The 18,424-nt window shown below is 57.8% G+C and overlaps 1 protein-coding gene across 1 annotated transcript in view; it reads left to right on the top strand.

Moving 5' to 3' along the window:
- Positions 1 to 3,139: 3,139 nt before the first annotated feature.
- LOC122382477 (fibroblast growth factor receptor-like 1) overlaps positions 3,140 to 18,424 on the top strand; it is a 60,228-nt gene continuing 44,943 nt past the window's right edge. The window contains exon 1 of the mRNA XM_043367852.1: positions 3,140 to 3,385. The gene's annotated coding sequence lies outside the window, so the exon portion shown is untranslated. The remainder of the gene's footprint in view (positions 3,386 to 18,424) is intronic.

Raw genomic sequence — 18,424 nt, 5'->3', positions numbered from 1 at the left:
GCAAAAAAAACATCAAGTCGGAACTCTAAAACTGTGTCATGAAGCTAAATATAGGTACGAGAAGTATGAAATCACATCCATGGACCCGAAAAAAAAATAGTTCGCTCTGCCACGCGACCTGTGGCCGCAGAGAGCCATAAGTCGGACCTGAACGAACCAAAACCTCCCAGATGCGGATACAGAGGTAATCCAAGCCGCCTCCGGAAGCCACCCTTCATCGCCGTCCGCTGAGGGACGGGGAGCGAGGGGAAATCGGAACAGCGGCGCCCCGTGAGCACGTACCGAGTTAATGGCCGGCGCGGCGACGGAGCGACACTCGGCCGTCGTCAGCGACACCCGTCGCCCGCTATATCGACTTCTAAAGACCGGCAACAGGCTCCCGGACGGACGCTCGCCGCCGCCTCGCCGCCTCCCCGCCGCCTCTCCGCCGCCGTCCGCTGTTCAGCGCCCAGAGACCCGCTTTGTCCGCTCCGAGACGGCGCGCGGACGTGAGTTTCATCTGCGTTACACGTCATGAAGAGCGTAACGGCCGAACAGAGGCGGCGCCGGCCGATATCCGTCGCCAAATGGTGATGAGAGGGCGAAATTGTTACCTGCTGGAAAATAAAGAGACCACAAATCTTCGCGCCAACGTTATTTCGGCACCAAAATGGCACATGCGGAAATTCCGTGCGGCAAACGAACGGCGCGTCGCGGGGCCGTGATGGCCGCGGAACACGAGCTTACGGTGAGCTGAGCCAGTGACGCACTAGTCTTATCGGACGAGCTGGCGGCGGGTATTACAAGCTCAGGTGTCTTTATCTGGGAATTTGGTACGTCTCCAGTGACATACATTTGTCACCTAAGAAATGAGAACTTTTCACACGCCTGGTTGAGCCGCGGAGTGATATGATGTGCCTTGCACGGACAGTCACTAGCTGAATGTCACCGGCTGGGTTTTAATAAAACTGGTAATCTCTTCATCACGGGGTGAGCGTTTCTGATTCAAGTTCCAGACGGTGCACTAAATTATAAACGACACTTCTGCGCCTCAGCCGGCTTTTCCATGCCAGCCAAGTCCGTGGGGTGTCACCAATCTATTTCTCATACTCAAGATGGCCTGTCGTGAAGGAAAAAGTCGGCACTTTATATCGCCAGACGTTGCAGCGCCAACGCCTCCACCGCGACAACATCGCAACCATCGCGCAACTATCGTCGCCAAGGCGCCACCAAAGCCGCCACCGCGCCACCGCGCGCCACTGGCTGCACCGAGACGGTCGTAGCTAAGCGCACTAATGAAGACGATTCTGGCGACGCCACTAATGAAGGCCATTCGTTTACATCGCGCCTGAAGTGTGGCGATATCGTCCATCAGCGGAAGGTCGCCGGCTGGCGGCCCTCGCCGGCAGATTTGTTTGGCAATAGCTGATAGTATAGTTGTGGGGGTGCAGGGGAGACCCTTGGGGAGGAGCGGGTAGCGATCTGTCGAGTCGGGCGCACGACCCGCGCCGGCTGACCGTTTGAATCATGGCGCCGTAAATTACCACGATCCAGCGATGTGTTCGCAGGACCGACTGGGCCGCCCAACGAACGAGCGACATTGATGGGATTACGGCGGCTCCATTCAGGCCAGTGATCACGTTTTATTTGGGTTCATTCCAGGCGCGAGTGTCGGGAGTGATGGCAGAGCTGAGGCTCAGTTCTGGGATGACGTCTCGGCTATAGAGATGCCTCTGTCGGGGAAGGAGTTATCACTGTCTGAGGCACTTGCGGTTTTGTGGTGTGGTTGCGAGAAACGCCTAAAGCTGTCACTGTTTGACTTCCCGACACTCGTTCGTCTGGGAACTTTGTGTGACGATCCCAGCATGGAGTGCAATTTCTCATCTCGATTCCAGAACAGCGGTCTATAAAAGAATTATGGCTTTATGCGAGATGAAAGGGAGCCTGCATATTGGCTTGCTTGTGTCATGCAATTGTGCCAATAAAACTCAAAAGAAGACATTAAACGATCTGTGATCAAAATTATCACTCCATAATCAAACCATTGAGCTTTCACCTAGCTTTTCACGTAAACGTGCACGACTTAGCCTATATGTGAGGTTGTGCCTCACCATTTCTGAAGCGATACCTGACCATCATTCCAGGCTCGGGATAGCTTTACTAAAATAATGGGATCGCTTCCATCGGCTGACCACAGCGGCAGTACGTCGGTTGTCGAAACAAATACCGCGAAGCAGGGCTGCGGAGTCGATAGATTTTCAGTGACACTGACTCCACCTCCGAACTAGCTTTTAAAAAATCGGCTTCTTCGACTCTGGGCAGTACTGTAAGTGTAGACTCCGACTTCGACTACGCAGCCCTGCCGCGATGGGGTTCGCAAACGCGAAATGTACCTAATTTTAGAAGGACATGCTTTACTGAAAAGATGAATAAGAAAAGAAGCTTTTGTTTTTATGCTATAGTCTTATATTGGCGATATCTAGTGACACGAGTGAGTAAAAAACGATCGAATAGGTTATATTTATTCATTCGTAACCGTCTAAAATATTTTGGACTGAGGAGAGCCTTTGAGCTTAATTAATCGATATGCTGTTTGTCGGCACTCATATGCAAAGGATTTTGAATGGTTCTCAATGATAAATCACACATCACTTGCCTGAAATACTGGTGGTGATGGATTACTGCCTAAATGGTCTGAGACTCAAATTTCTCACATGTGAATACTGACTTGCAGATAACAAATTGTGGCGCACCTACCATCTACGCCGGCTTTTACAGCATCACTCGTCTTCATTTTAGTTTGCTGGAACAAATGCATATATCTAAGCGCACGGGGCTAACACGGGTAATGGTTATCCTCCGAAGCTACAATTTTTGCGAAAGTTGATGTAATATTACCGCATGTTGTTGATGGCTGTGTTTAGCTCCGCATGGTCGGCCTCGCGCGCAGCGTCGGAATAGGAGGCTGATTTAATGTCCCTCTTTAATGAGAACCCACTAGTTACGGGGAGGTGACATCCAGCACCTCACGTTCCCTGGGCCAGTCGGACGGCCTGCCGGCCCCGGAGGACCCCCGCCGCGGCTGCTCGGAGCAGTCCGGCGCGACACTAGCGCCGCTCGGCGGCCGGAGTTGGCAGCTCGAGACCGGCGGCTCGGGGCCGGTCGTCGCACGGCGGCCGCCCGGCGGGCAGTGCGAGTTCGTCGTCAGTCGGGTGGGGTGCGCCCGTCAGCCGCTCCTGCGCTCTGCCAGGTGTCCGAGGGGAGGAAGACTTTGTACAGGTCGAGGACTGTGAGGGGGAGCTGTGTCGCTCGGACTGTATCCACGCCGTCAGCAGCCGTTTATCGCATAAGTCTCACAAGCCGGTCAATCATCTTCAGACAGCACGCGGCGGCTTGCATCAATCAGGTGAGTGCCGAGCACTGGTGTCACGGACAGACATTTCGGCAACTCCACACGCCCGGTTGTTTTTGTACCACATTTTCGTGACTCGCTATGTACTGATAACCTCGCCATCGCTACCGTCGTCGTTAGTCGTCGTCGCCGTCGTTGGTTTGTTCGAGTTGACGATGCGAAGAACCGTGCGTGGCGGCGCCGGCTCACGCACGCCGTCGGGTGGGTGGGGACGGGAGAGGTGCGTGCGGTGGAGGACCTGAAATGGGTCACCGTTGCGGTGCGGTCGTGCAGTGAAGGGTCGGCGAATTATCAATACTGCCTCCTCGGTCCCGGCGGGCGGCTGTGGGCGGCGGCGACGGCAGCGGCGGTCTGTACAGGTGGTCGGCCTCCCGCTGCCGATGACGGATCGTCTGTATGTACACGGACGGACGGCTGCAGCGCACGTCGATACTGGACCGACGCCGGCCGCCCGACGGTTCATTCATACAGCCGGCGCACTCACGACCCTATCGCGTGAGCAGGTGTTTGTACGGCCCGGTGTGCCAGCGCCGGTCTGCAATGAATACACGTCTGTCTGTTTATCAGTGAATGTGCGCAGTGTCCTTTGTCTCTGGTGTTCATATACAGCTGCCGCTGCTACCTTAGAGTTCATTGTTAGTGATAAAATCTCCCTTAGGTGTGCGTGTCCATAGATGGTGCCCCCTAATTCCCTTTGTATGTCCGTGTTTGCCAGTTCATTGTATTTTCGCCATTAGGTACACGCATATTCGCATTCCGCGCGGCCGCGCGGCCCGGTGAGATGACCGTAATCCGATTTGGCTCCGTCCTCCGCCGCCGCCGCTGCCTGTTTTGCGTAACTGCGTTGGCCGGACGGGCCCGACGTGTTTGTCGCCTATTCCCGTGACACCGGCGCGGCGCGGCGGCTTGGAGGCTCAGCTCCCCGACCTGACGGAGTCCGCGGCCGTCCGCGGCCGTCCCACGCCAGCCACAGCTGTACCCATTGGGCGCTGAATGGGCCCACGGCCACTCGGCACCACCGGCCCGCCGCGCCTTCACCCTGCTCTGATTGGTGGCAATTTACGACATTGGCGGTCGGCTGCAAGCTTCGAGCGCGGCCAGGGCGGACCGGTCGGCTCGGGGCCCCGTCACCGGCCCGGGCGCCGTCTGAGCCGTGTGCCACTGTCGCGGCCTGTGGAGCTGATGTTAGTCCGTATTCTGCGGTGCGATATGCGGCTGTCAGTGACAGGCCGCGGCTGTCGCCGGCAGCTGCGACACCGGCGTCACAAGGCCGGCCGGCCGGGCGCTGCTCTGTCCCAGTCTGTACTGGGGTCCCGGGGCACCTGAATCCCGAATGTAGGCGACGATCGAGGCCACGCGTGGGTCGTTTTGACAATATCGCAGGACCACGGCCGACCTGGCGATGTGTGGCACCTGTCGCAGACAGACAGACACCCTCTCGCGCCCAGGGTCAGCTCAGTGACCCGTCCCGGCTGTCTGTCCGGCGGGGGTGAGCGTCCGTCACCGGCGCTGATCCGTCTGGCGCCCGCCGCCGGGCCGGGTCGGTCCGTCTCGGCCGTGTCACTGTAAATAGTGCCAGGCGCGCCCGACACCGTAAACCTGTCCCGTGTCACCGGCCGGCCCGCTCGAGTGTGCGCCCCCCGCGCAGAGGATCATGGGACGGCGGTGGCGCAATCTCGCGCCGTGGGACCCCGTGTGCCGGGCGAGGGTGAATGGCAGGCCGGGTTATAGAGTACACAGTCGTTCGGGGAGTTATCTGTAACTTCAAAGCCATAAAAACGGTTAGTGGTGCTGATAGGCTGAGTCCATGTATTTGAAGGATAAACTGATGGGTTTTCAGTTCACTCAGTGAGATAAGTGTGGAAGAGAGAGCAGATCGATGATCTCGAACCAGCGAGCGAAAATCGTCGACAAAGCCCGAAGCTGCGAAGTGGATGTGCCGCGAGCGCTGCGATTGTGGTAATCGTTGGTCTCTCCCCACCATATCTCCCGCTGTCGATGATTTATCGCAGCAAGCCGTGCCCGTCCGCCGTTGTTTGGCCTCCCCCCCCCCCCCTTCGCAGATCGGGGCGTCTGTCCCTCTTCAGTGGGGCGCCTGCCCCGCCGCAGGTCTGGCGGCCGTGCCCCTCTGGTTCGCCCTCTAGAACGCCGCGGGGGAAGCGGGGCGTCTGTCTCCGGCCGATGATGGCTGCTTGTTTGCCTAATGTCGGCCCGGTCGAAGTCCAGCCCAGCCGCGCAGTGACGCTCCGCGCTCCGCACATCACGCGTGTGACAGCTGACGCGCGACAGCTGATGTGTGATGTGTGACGTACGTCATCTGATACTGCCAGCACTCTACACATGTTGACGCCTGCGGTTGCGTGACAGCTGCTTCACTCCCCACTTCGCTCCATCTTCAACTGTCTTGTCGCCTCGTTCTACCTCGACCTCTCTCTGCCCCACTTCCTCTCTCCTCTCCTCTGCTCTCTGTCTCCCCCGGGGGACGCGGGGCATGGGAAGGTCGGTGCAGCGCCGGTGTCCTGTTACCGCGCCCGCCTGTTGATGTGTGGCCACGCTGCTCCCTCGGTAGCGCCGGGCGCGCGACACATACGTAAACAGCGCCCCGCACGGCCGGCCGCCTGCTCCGCGCGCAGGCTTGGCGCCGAGCGCCCCTGGCGTGACTGTTTTTCCGCCGCGGAAGGCGTCCAACCGACACGGCGGCCGGCGTGCACCATTTGCACCGAGCGCGAGCAGGCGTGCCGGCGCGCTGTCGGCCGCTGGTGGCCGGCCGGCCGACCGCTGGTGTTGACGTTTGACGGACCAGTCACTCGCCTGCACCCTGCCCGCCAGCTGTCACCGCCACCGCCCTTCTTCTTCTTCTTTTGCACCTCACCCGTCGCCCCCCTAGGGGGACGACGGCGCAGGCGGGTCGACCGGAGGGTCGGTCCGCCCGACAGCCCGGATGAATTCAATCACCAACGGCGCCGGTCCGCCGAGGACGTCCCCCAGGCTCGGGTTGAGTCCCCAGCGGCGGCGCCGCGCAGCCTCGTAGGCCGGACAGTCGGTCAGCAGGTGGGCCGCGCTGTCCGGCTCGCCGCACGCAGGGCAAGCCGCGTCCACCGCCAGGCCTAGGCGGTGGGCGACGTCCCGCGTGAGCGGCGATGCGCCCGTCCGCAGCTGGGAGAGGGTACATGCCTCCCAGCGGGACAGGTCGTTGTGGCCCGGTGTGGGCGCCGGGTGGGGGTGGGACGCTCTTGTTCTCGCGTCGACCATCGTCCCCACCCGGCGCCCGATCGCGCTTCTGGCGCTGGCGAAGTCGATCTGGACGTCCGGCTGCTCCGCAGCGGCCGCTTCGCCGGCCAGCTGGTCGGCGTGTTCGTTTCCGTCCAGGCCAGCATGCCCCGGCACCCACTGGAAGGTGACGGTGGTGCCACGCTCGCTGAGGGTGTGTAGGCACTCCCAGATGTCGGCGGCCAGGGCGGTCACCTGGCCGGCCGGTCCCCTCTGGAGCTGCTGCAGGCCGGACTTGGAGTCGGTTAGAAGGCGGACTGCGCGGACGGACTCCCGGTCTTCTTCAGGTAGAGAGGTTATCACAGCCAGCCAGTGCTTCCCTGATGGCGGTAAGCTCGGCACGCAGGCTGCTGCACACTGCGCCGGCCGGGGCCCTGATACGTTCCTCACGGCCAAGGCAGTGGAGCTGGATCAGCGCGCCCGCGCCGCCACATGTCGTCCCCTCTCTCGCCGACCCGTCCGACCAGATGGTGACGTCTGCGGGCGGCAGGAGCTCTATGGCCCGGAGCGCCGCCTCTCTGCGCTTGTCGGGGGGGTCTGTGCGACGCGTGGGCGCGGGCAGGTCCACCACAAAGTGGGCGGGGGTCCTCTCCACTGTCCAGGGCGGCCGGCACTGGTACAACGCCAGTGGTTCAGTCGGCAGCTGCTTTAGCCCGGCTTCGTCGGCGATCCACCGGCCCACCCGCCTGAGACACGGCTTCTTGGTGAGCACCGCGTCCTCGTCGGGCGGCTTCGGTGGCGGCCTCCGCGCCGCCTCTGCCTGCGTGCAGTCTCTCCGCCAGGCCAGGTGGGCTCGGTACTCCAGCCGGGGCCGCACCTCCTTCTCCAGGAGGGTCCTGGCAGGATCGAGTGCGGGGAGTCTGGCGAGGCGCTGGCACTCCTGTCCGGCCAGCTGCTTCGCGCGCAACGACAGTGGCGGGAGGTCGGCTTCGGCGAGCAGGGCGTCCGTGCGAGTCAGACGGATGCAGCCGGTGATGAGGCGAGCACACTTGTTCTGTTCGGCCTCCAGTCGCTCCCTGACGGACGGCGCTGCATGTGTGCCAACTACGGCGGCGCCGTAGTCAAACAGCGCTCGCACGTAGCCGATGTAGGCGGTCCGGAGAGTGCGACGGTGGCTGCCCCATGTCTTTCCTGCCATCGCCTGCAGACATCGTCGTCGTCGGGCCATCTTCGCCTTCAGATCGGAGACGTGTTCAGCAAAGGTCAGCTGCGGATCGAACTTGATGCCGAGGAAGGTCGGGTGTTCGGTGGCGGTGATCTCCTGTCCGTGGAGCTTCAGATTTGGCCGGACTCTTCCTCTCTGTTGTTTGGGGTCGAGCGAGAAGAGGGTGCTCGTGCACTTAGAGACACTGGGCGTCACCTTCCACCGCGTCAGCCAAGCGCCGATGCTGTCCAGACACGGCTGGAGGTGGGCGTCGCACTCTTCCGGCGTGCGGGCGTCGGCCAGTAGCGCCACGTCGTCCGCGAACAGGGATCGCGACACGCCCTCCGGTAGGCCCTCGTCGATGTCATTGACGTAGATGAGCCATAGGAGGGGTGCCAAGACACTACCTTGCGGGAGGCCCTCCTTGAAGACACGCGAGTCCGACTGGGCAGCTCCCCATCGGACTCTAGCACGGCGGTCGGAGAGCAGGGCCTTGATCCAGCGGATCACACAGCCGGGGATGCCCAGTCGCGCCATCTTGCAGAAGAGGGCTGCCCTCCAGACCCGGTCATAGGCGCGAGCGAAGTCCAGGAGGACAAGCACGGCCCTGTGTGGTGGCTTCTGCTCGAAGGCGTCGAAGGTCTGCTGGGTAATCCGTCCGATCTGGTCCATCGTGGAGTGGCCGCGTCTGAAGCCCGCCTGGTTTCGGTTTAGTTTCCCGCTGGTTTCGAGCCAGTGCTGCAGCCTCCCCTGCACCAGCCGCTCCGCCAGCTTACTGGTGCTGCTCAGTAGGCTGATGGGGCGATAGGAGGACAGTTCCGACGGCGGCTTTCCCTTCTTCGGGATCGCCACTATCTCCGCTACCTTCCAGGAGGCAGGCACGTCGGCAGCGGACCACGTCCTGTTCAGGAGGTCCAGGAAGTGGCGCTTGCCGAGAGGGCTCAGCTGCTTCAGCAGGTCGTTGGCCACCTTGTCTGGCCCTGGGCTCTTGCCAGCTTTAATCTTGGTCAGCGCTGTTTCCAGTTCAGCCATGGAGAAGGGGCTGCACATGCCGGCTCGTGATCCGCCGCAGCTGCATCCCCTCACCGCGGCGCGCGCCTCCAGCTTGATAGGTCGGTCAGCCGTCTTGTCCGACGGGATGCGCGACACCGCGGCATAGGCCTGGCAGAGCGCGTTGGCCTTCTCCTTGTCTGTGGTCGCTGGCCGGGCAGGGGCGGGATGACCAGGCAGGGTCGGGCGTTGCAGGGGTTCGGCGGGCTTGGCCGGTGGCTTCCGGCCGTCCAGGGCGCGTATTAGGCCCCACATATCCTGGTTTGGTCCCAGTTCGGCGATCTTGTCCCTCAGGAAAGCAGTCTTCTCGTCCCTGATCACCCGTTCGGCTTCTCTCCTCGCTTCTCCGTAGGCGCGGATGTCCTCTGCAGTGCGGTCCTGGGCGGTGGCTCTCCTCCTGGCCGCGTCCCTGGCCTGGACTGCTGCGTCACAGGCTGAGTTCCAGAAGGGAGCTCTAGTCTTCCCGCCGTTCCCGTACGGGATCGCCTGTTTCGCTGCCCTGAGGATGGTCGAGGAGAAGCGTCGGTCCAGCTGCGTGACGGTGAGAGGTTCTGCCTGGGTAGCCCACCTTAGTGCCAGCTGGTCGTAGGCGCGTCGGAACTCCTCCCAGTTTGCCTTCCTGTAGGCTGGTCGGCCTCTGCCTCTTCTGACAGGTTTCGGTGGTGCGGTGGGGATGGTGATGGTGATCGGGAGGTGGTCGGACCCGATTCCTACGCTCGTCGTCCATGATGCGTCGCTCGCCAGTTCACCAGACACCAGCGTCACGTCTGGGGCGGAGGATCCTCCTGTGGCAGGGTTCATCCTTGTCGCAGAGCCGTCGTTCAGGATCGTGAGCGACGTGTCGCAGCTCCACTCCTCGACGATTCTCCCGAGCGGGTCCTCCGGCTGGTGAGGGTCCCATGTTACGGCGTGCGCGTTCAGGTCCCCGCCCACGATTGTGTAAGGCACCAGGGGCAGGCCGTCTGGCTGGAAGGACTGCGCCTGGGTGCCCTGTCCAGGAGCCCACCTCGCCGGCGGGACATAGACGTTCCAGACCGTAATCGCAGGCACGCCATGAGGGTGAATTTTGGTCGCCGCCACGTAGCTGAGCTGGTCCTCTTCCCGTGGTGTGTAGGCCGCCGGGTCGCGGGTGTAGGGCAGGTCCTCACGGACGAGGGTGATTACCCCGCCCTTGCCCCTTTGCCCCCCTCCGGTTCGACGTGGCGCACTCCTGCTGGGTGGCGCCGCTACTGGGCCTGGCGCGGGGGGCTGGGCCCTCTGGGTGCATCCACGCTTAGCTCTGCAGCCGGCGCACCACGTGTGGGGCGCGCGTCGATCCCGGCGCTTACAAGTCCAGCCGGCCGGTGGCGGCGGTGGCGGCGGTGGCGACGGCGGCGGCGACGGCGGCGTTGGTGACGGAAGTGGCGGCGGTGCTTGGAAGTTCGGGGTGTCTCTTCTGGCCGCCACATTGTATCCCGGGAAGCGAGGGTCGTCGTCCTGTTGCATTAACTTGGTCTCTTGTAGTAGGACAACTTGAGGCTTGCTATCTGCCAGGCGTTTGTTGAGCTCAGTGAGGCGGGCGGCGAGGCCATTGCAGTTCAGCTGCAGTATCTTCAGTTCGCTCTGCTCGCCGCGGTTTTCGGACGCCTGCGTCCGCGGGTGTGTGGCTATGCGAGACTCGTCGCTCCCCATCGGTGGTGAAGACGGCTGGCGTTCTTCGCTCCTCGCCGGTGTCGGTGGCGGCAGTGGTGAGTCACTCATCGCCAGTGGCGGTGGCGGCTGTGGGTCGTCCCTCCTCACCGGTGTCCGTGGCGGTTGCTGGGCATTCGTCGTCGGTGGTGGCGACGGTGGTGACTGAGTAGGTGTGGCCGGGGTCCGCGGTCTCGGGGGCGCGGGGGGCATCGCCGCGCATCCAGGGCAGGTCCAGGGACTCCGCTCCCTAGCGAGGCGGCTGATGTCGGCTCGTGTCAGGCCGGCGCAGCGGTGGTGATGCCATCGTTCACACGCGCGGCAGCTCACCGACGTGTGGCCGACTCCTTTGCCGCACACTCCGCAGGGGTAGCGGGGCCCGGGGTTTTCTTCTATATCGCCGGCCCGGAGAATCAGCGAGGCGAGGTGGGCCAGCCCGCGCCCCGCGACCGAAAACCCGCGGCCCCCCCTGGTCCGGTGTCCGGTCGTAGGTTGCCTTCTTCCTCCAGGCGATGTCCGGGCTGTAGGTGGGTGTCGGCGTACTTCGCTCTGTACTCCTGGTAGTCCAGTCGTCCAGAGGCACCACCCCCACGTGCAGGGGACGCCGATGGTGGCCACCGCCACCGCCCTCCGCCCGCCCCCTCCCGCCCTCCGACCGCCCCCGTCCGGCACCATGTCACGAACACAGCAAACTTTTGGGCTCAGCTGGCCCGAGCTTAAAGCAGAGCTGGCCTACTTTAGCACCTGCCATACACCCTCACCTAAAATGATAGATTCCGCCACCGCAAACTCGAACAAATGATCGATGCCGCTATAAAATCCCGCCTGTCATCTGACCTCGCCTGGCGGGGCTCAGCTGTACAGAGTGTCAGAAGTGGCGGCGTCCGTCAGCGGCGCGCCAGCACGACACGATGACAGAGCGACCGTGACGACGGGCCGGGTGTCGCCGCTAACGACGTGTGTCGTCGGCTGCGGCGACGGTGCCGGTCGAGCCCGCCCCTCATTAGGAGCCACGGCAGCGTCAAAGTCACGCCAACGCCCCTGGCGCGGGCGGGCGCAAAGATGTTCACCGGATCAGCGGTGTAGGATCCACGTCTTTGGAGACACCGTCAGGTGCTGGAACGTGAAAAGCAGCCCACGGAATGGTCATTGGTCATGGTCTTCATCTGTAGTCTATTTTGGGCAAAGTCAGTCGCCCACTTGTTCACTTGTTTGGCAAAGTTGAAAGTTGTAACCCTGCTTCCGTCGGAGAATCGAGGCAAAATGCTGGCTAGTGGCTATACAAGTTCAACTCGAAGAGTGAGAAGACCCGTGACCGTTTGCAGGTCCGGCCAGCATCGCTGAATGGCGAGGAGTAGCTTGTCAAGGCGCTCGTTAATAATGGAGCCGATATTTATAAAGCTGAGGTTTCCCTGCCTAATGGTGAGCCGTCAGTCAGTAATGGTGCGATGTCAGGTCGGCTGAGCCTGAGACGTTGATGTAAGATTTACCCGGCAGTGATGCGACAAGGCGTAGGTGCTAGCTATGGTGCGACGATATGTTCATGGCCTTGAGCTTTCGTGCTGAAATGCCTTACAGATATATAAATGTATTCGCCACTACTATGGGTATCAATGACTACATCTATGCCTGATGTTTATGCGAAAGCCTGAATTTCCATAGTCCGTTTATCTATCACGACTTTTACTACGCTGGCATTGCATGGTACGACTTCTGCCGCCAAGCGGCAAAAAACACAGACACGCTAACCGCCGGCCGCCGACTGCCGCGACGTAGCCCCGTGAAAACTACGGCCTTCGCCGGGTGTCGACCAGAAATGGAGGACATTACCGGCCGTAACGGCGGAAACACTGCGCCGTAAAACTGCGCCAGTTGCAACTTAAACGACTCAACAAGCGGCCAATAGACGGCGCTCACAATGGCCCGGCGATATTTATGCGTTTGGAACAGGGCCGGTATGCTGTAGGTAGGTCTACCCATGGTATATCAGTCATGCACTGGTCATGTTCGCATTGCTGGTTCTTTGTGCGCTGAGCAGAACACGGTTCCTATTCGAGGTCATTGTTTCCGAAGAATGAAATGCCACTGTCTTGTTGAAGCAACATAAACTGGCAGGTATTCCTGAGAATAGGGCTGCGGAGTCGATGGATTTTCGGCGACTCCGACTCCGACTCCGACTCCGGCTTTAAAAAACCAGCTCCGACTCCGACTCCGACTCCGGGCAGAATTGTCGACTCCGACCGACTCCAACTCCCGACTCCGACTCCGCAGACCTAGCAGGGCTGCGGAGTCGACAGATTTTCGGTGACTCCGACTCCGACTCCGGCTCGGGTTTCTAAAATCGACTCCGACTCCGACTCCGACTCCGGTCACAACTGTCGACTCCGACCGACTCCGACTCCGACTCCGACTCCGACTCCGCAGCCCTGCCTGAGATGTCTGTCGGACAGGGATTCAGCAGACACCGGTCGGTGGTCTGTTCGTTTGTCTGTTTACCTGTCCATCAGGCTGTCTGTCGCCTGTCCAGTCGCTTACCTGACCTGAAGAGTGAAGAACCATACAACTCGCTGATTAGCCTGCTCGCCGCGTACCTACCCAGTGAATCGATGCTCCCAGCGGCACCATTCTGACCCGGGCCACCCGGCAGTGACCCACGCCAAACATGCCGGCCATACCGACCTGTGCAGCGCAGGGCTGGCCGTCAGCCACGCGGCCCGGCCCGTGCCGTCCGGCCCGCCCGCCTGTCCACCCGTCATTCAGACAACGACAGCAGAGGTGGGGGCGAACGGCTCGACGGTCTGACCTGTCTGTGCAGACAGGCTGACCTGTCATAACGGATGGTCTGAACGGTCATTGCGTACCACCGTACCAATTGAGTAATATGACCTTTCACGCCGAACCATCTGACCTCTCATCAGATAGTTTGACCGTCAAATTGGATCCACTGCATAGTCCGCCCGGCCTAAAACCTCCAAATCGTCACCATCATCGGACAATCTGTCCTGTGTGTTCTGGTCGTCCGCCGCTGTCATATCTGACTTTCGGAGCCGTCAGATGTGTCTGGCGAGTCTGCGAAATCTGATAGCCCGCCGCTGTCATTTTCTCGTGTCTCTTACGGCGGAGACGTGTGACATCCAGATGGGATCTCCAAACGATGCTCGTTTGATTCGGCTTATGATTAGACGGAGGCGTCTTTTAGCAGCTGGTGACTGGCCCCGACATTTCTTGAGCCTTTATCCACAATTTGCGAAACCCGTTGCTGATGCTTAGCTTTATCAAGTGCAAGTCCGAGACATGATTGCGCAGGGCTCGGGTACTCAGGGAGGATTAATTAGTCTATTCGCGATGGTCTTTGCCGAGGGGACAATCATTGTTGAAGCTTTTGGATTATGATCTGACCAATCCACGCCAAGCGAAGTCGGCCAGGAGTTCAAAGGGTTCAGCAAGACCCAGAGAAGACTGAATCGGCGCCCGATAATGCAATATACGCGGACGAAATCTACATTGGCGAGTGGATCTGTCTCGGTGAATTTTGTCCGAGCCGACAGACCCCCAGTGAGTCATTGGGCGGTCGAATCCCCATGTGTGAACATTGGCTGAGCAGTGGGCGCCCCTCCGCTGTGACAACACAGGGCCGCAGTGCCACCCACAGCGCGGAGCGCAGCTCTACTTACCAGATTGGCTCGCTGATCAGAGCCGCTGGGGAGCTCGCCGGCCGGCCGGCAGCGCCGGAATGTCTGAAATGCCGTCTAATGCGGTGTCATTCTGTCGCATTCCGGCAGCGGCAGAGGCTGGCCACCGGCCAGGCCACCCGAAACCGCAAACTGTCCTCTCCGGGAAAACGGCACATTTATATGTCAACAATATGTTCTATGGAGCCAAACAGTTTGTTCTAATTTTAGAGGTGGTTACCAACTATGAGCCCTAGCTTGTTACCTACTTTCTTTCACGGATTTAGAGCAGTTGCAGTCGTGGAGTGCCGTTAACACTCAAGTATGGCGAGCTCGAAAATAAATCAACGTTCCAAAGTCTCGAAAATCTCTAACAAGACTGAATCGTTCTAAACTCAGAAGCGACTGGAAAGGACCTCTATAAACTCCACGTCGTCAGAGTCTGTCGAAAACTAACAATTTGCCTTCCTGTGCCCACCTGCGTCTCATCCTGCATGTTCAACGTCATCTGCATTCCGCTGCGGTATGCGGCTCCTCTATGCTCCGGTGTGTGTTTGCGCCCTGGGTGTGTCCGTCCCGGCCCATTTGCGGCCGCTCTTGTATCGGCCCGATCACAGCACCTGATGCCGCACTGCTCCCGGGGGACGCTCCGCGGATCCCGCCGCTCCGGCTCCTACACCTCTGATCCGGCTCATCCCAGAGGATCACTGTCGGGGCGCCTCCTGCGCGATCAGACCCCAAAACGGAGACGGCCGGTGGCAGAGTTCCAGCGCCGCTGACGCTCTCTGGCTGTTGTTTATTCTACTTAGCGGACCAGTCATTAGCCAACTTGGCCACTGGTCATGTGGTCAGAGAGGTGATTAACTTCGGAGCCTCTAAATTCTTAGGCTGTTTTCCTCGGAAAGTCGGGAAGAGTGGCTGACAGACGTCAGACTAAGAATCCACCCCTAGCTGACGCTGTTTCCTGCCGCAGATCAGCCCGCCCCGGTCTAACGCGACTGGTCATGCGACGGCGCCATATCTGGCGCCAGTGCTGACCTCAGCCTTTCTTTTCCATCGGTCCCAGATTTTCGCCGGCTCCTCTCCGCCGGCTGCTATTGGAATCGAGGTCGCGCAGCTAAGTATTGAGCGATTCGCGCCGGCTATCAAATCCACCTGAATAGGAAACGGGTGGGTAATGCTGATAAATGCGCTAGTTGATTGTCTCTGGAGCCGTTTTCCATTTTAAACGTCAATTATCATGATCGCGCCATTGTTATTCCGGCGATTTGGATAAATATGGCCATTACGGCGCTGTATTTCAGCTTGGCTGAGGATAAATGTCTTCCGCTGGGCAGTCCAGGTGAAATAACAATTACGTCTGTCAAGACAGCCTCAGATTCAGATTCACTTTCAGAATCACATTCGGACCCCCTTAGATTTTCATAAAAACTGGTCCATGGGTACAGTTTTGGACGCTGATTCCAATGGTGAAGTCTGTTTTTCGCCACATATTATACTTTGGCCCCTAGAGGCATTCAAAGTTTTTTTGGGGCGAAGGGGGACCCCCTTAGATTTTCATAAAAACTGGTCCATGTGTACAGTTTTGGACGCTGATTCCAACGGTGAAGTCTGTTTTTCGCCACATATTATACTTTGGCCCCTAGAGGCATTCAAAGTTTTTTGGGGCGAAGGGGGACCCCCTTAGATTTTCATAAAAACTGGTCCATGGGTACAGTTTTGGACGCTGATTCCAATGGTGAAGTCTGTTTTTCGCCACATATTATACTTTGGCCCCTAGAGGCATTCAAAGTTTTTTTGGGGCGAAGGGGGACCCCCTTAGATTTTCATAAAAACTGGTCCATGTGTACAGTTTTGGACGCTGATTCCAACGGTGAAGTCTGTTTTTCGCCACATATTATACTTTGGCCCCTAGAGGCATTCAAAGTTTTTTGGGGCGAAGGGGGACCCCCTTAGATTTTCATAAAAACTGGTCCATGGGTACAGTTTTGGACGCTGATTCCAATGGTGAAGTCTGTTTTTCGCCACATATTATACTTTGGCCCCTAGAGGCATTCAATGTTTTTTTGGGGCGAAGGGGGACCCCCTTAGATTTTCATAAAAACTGATCCATGTGTACAGTTTTGGACGCTGATTCCAACGGTGAAGTCTGTTTTTCGCCACATATTATACTTTGGCCCCTAGAGGCATTCAAAGTTTTTTGGGGCGAAGGGGGACCCCCTTAGATTTTCATAAAAACTGGTCCATGGGTACAGTTTTGGACGCTGATTCCAATGGTGAAGTCTGTTTTTCGCCACATATTATACTTTGGCCCCTAGAGGCATTCAGATTCACTTTCAGAATTGATTCTGAAAGTGAATCTGAATGCCTCTAGGGGCCAAAGTATAATATGTGGCGAAAAACAGACTTCACCATTGGAATCAGCGTCCAAAACTGTACCCATGGACCAGTTTTTATGAAAATCTAAGGGGGTCCGAATGTGATTCTGAAAGTGAATCTGAATGCCTCTAGGGGCCAAAGTATAATATGTGGCGAAAAACAGACTTCACCATTGGAATCAGCGTCCAAAACTGTACCCATGGACCAGTTTTTATGAAAATCTAAGGGGGTCCCCCTTCGCCCCAAAAAACTTTGAATGCCTCTAGGGGCCAAAGTATAATATGTGGCGAAAAACAGACTTCACCGTTGGAATCAGCGTCCAAAACTGTACCCATGGACCAGTTTTTATGAAAATCTAAGGGGATCCCCCTTTGCCCCAAAAAACTTTGAATGCCTCTAGGGGCCAAAGTATAATATGTGGCGAAAAACAGACTTCACCGTTGGAATCAGCGTCCAAAACTGTACACATGGACCAGTTTTCATGAAAATCTAAGGGGGTCCTCCTTCGCCCCAAAAAAACATTGAATGCCTCTAGGGGCCAAAGTATAATATGTGGCGAAAAAACAGACTTCACCATTGGAATCAGCGTCCAAAACTGTACCCATGGACCAGTTTTTATGAAAATCTAAGGGGGTCCCCCTTCGCCCCAAAAAACTTTGAATGCCTCTAGGGGCCAAAGTATAATATGTGGCGAAAAACAGACTTCACCGTTGGAATCAGCGTCCAAAACTGTACCCATGGACCAGTTTTCATCAAAATCTAAGGGGGTCCCCCTTCGCCCCAAAAAAACTTTGAATGCCTCTAGGGGCCAAAGTATAATATGTGGCGAAAAACAGACTTCACCATTGGAATCAGCGTCCAAAACTGTACCCATGGACCAGTTTTTATGAAAATCTAAGGGGGTCCGAATGTGATTCTGAAAGTGAATCTGAATGCCTCTAGGGGCCAAAGTATAATATGTGGCGAAAAACAGACTTCACCATTGGAATCAGCGTCCAAAACTGTACCCATGGACCAGTTTTTATGAAAATCTAAGGGGGTCCCCCTTCGCCCCAAAAAACTTTGAATGCCTCTAGGGGCCAAAGTATAATATGTGGCGAAAAACAGACTTCACCGTTGGAATCAGCGTCCAAAACTGTACACATGGACCAGTTTTTATGAAAATCTAAGAGGGTCCCCCTTCGCCCCAAAAAAAACATTGAATGCCTCTAGGGGCCAAAGTATAATATGTGGCGAAAAACAGACTTCACCATTGGAATCAGCGTCCAAAACTGTACCCATGGACCAGTTTTGATGAAAATCTAAGGGGGTCCCCCTTCGCCCCAAAAAACTTTGAATGCCTCTAGGGGCCAAAGTATAATATGTGGCGAAAAACAGACTTCACCGTTGGAATCAGCGTCCAAAACTGTACACATGGACCAGTTTTCATGAAAATCTAAGGGGGTCCCCCTTCGCCCCAAAAAAACTTTGAATGCCTCTAGGGGCCAAAGTATAATATGTGGCGAAAAACAGACTTCACCATTGGAATCAGCGTCCAAAACTGTACCCATGGACCAGTTTTTATGAAAATCTAAGGGGGTCCGAATGTGATTCTGAAAGTGAATCTGAATGCCTCTAGGGGCCAAAGTATAATATGTGGCGAAAAACAGACTTCACCATTGGAATCAGCGTCCAAAACTGTACCCATGGACCAGTTTTTATGAAAATCTAAGGGGGTCCCCCTTCGCCCCAAAAAACTTTGAATGCCTCTAGGGGCCAAAGTATAATATGTGGCGAAAAACAGACTTCACCGTTGGAATCAGCGTCCAAAACTGTACACATGGACCAGTTTTTATGAAAATCTAAGGGGGT

Source organism: Amphibalanus amphitrite, unplaced genomic scaffold (genome assembly GCF_019059575.1).
Source record: "Amphibalanus amphitrite isolate SeventyFive unplaced genomic scaffold, NRLGWU_Aamphi_draft 000140F_arrow, whole genome shotgun sequence".
NCBI classification, from domain to species: Eukaryota; Metazoa; Arthropoda; class Thecostraca; order Balanomorpha; family Balanidae; genus Amphibalanus; species Amphibalanus amphitrite.
This window is presented reverse-complemented; position numbering and strand designations above follow the sequence as displayed.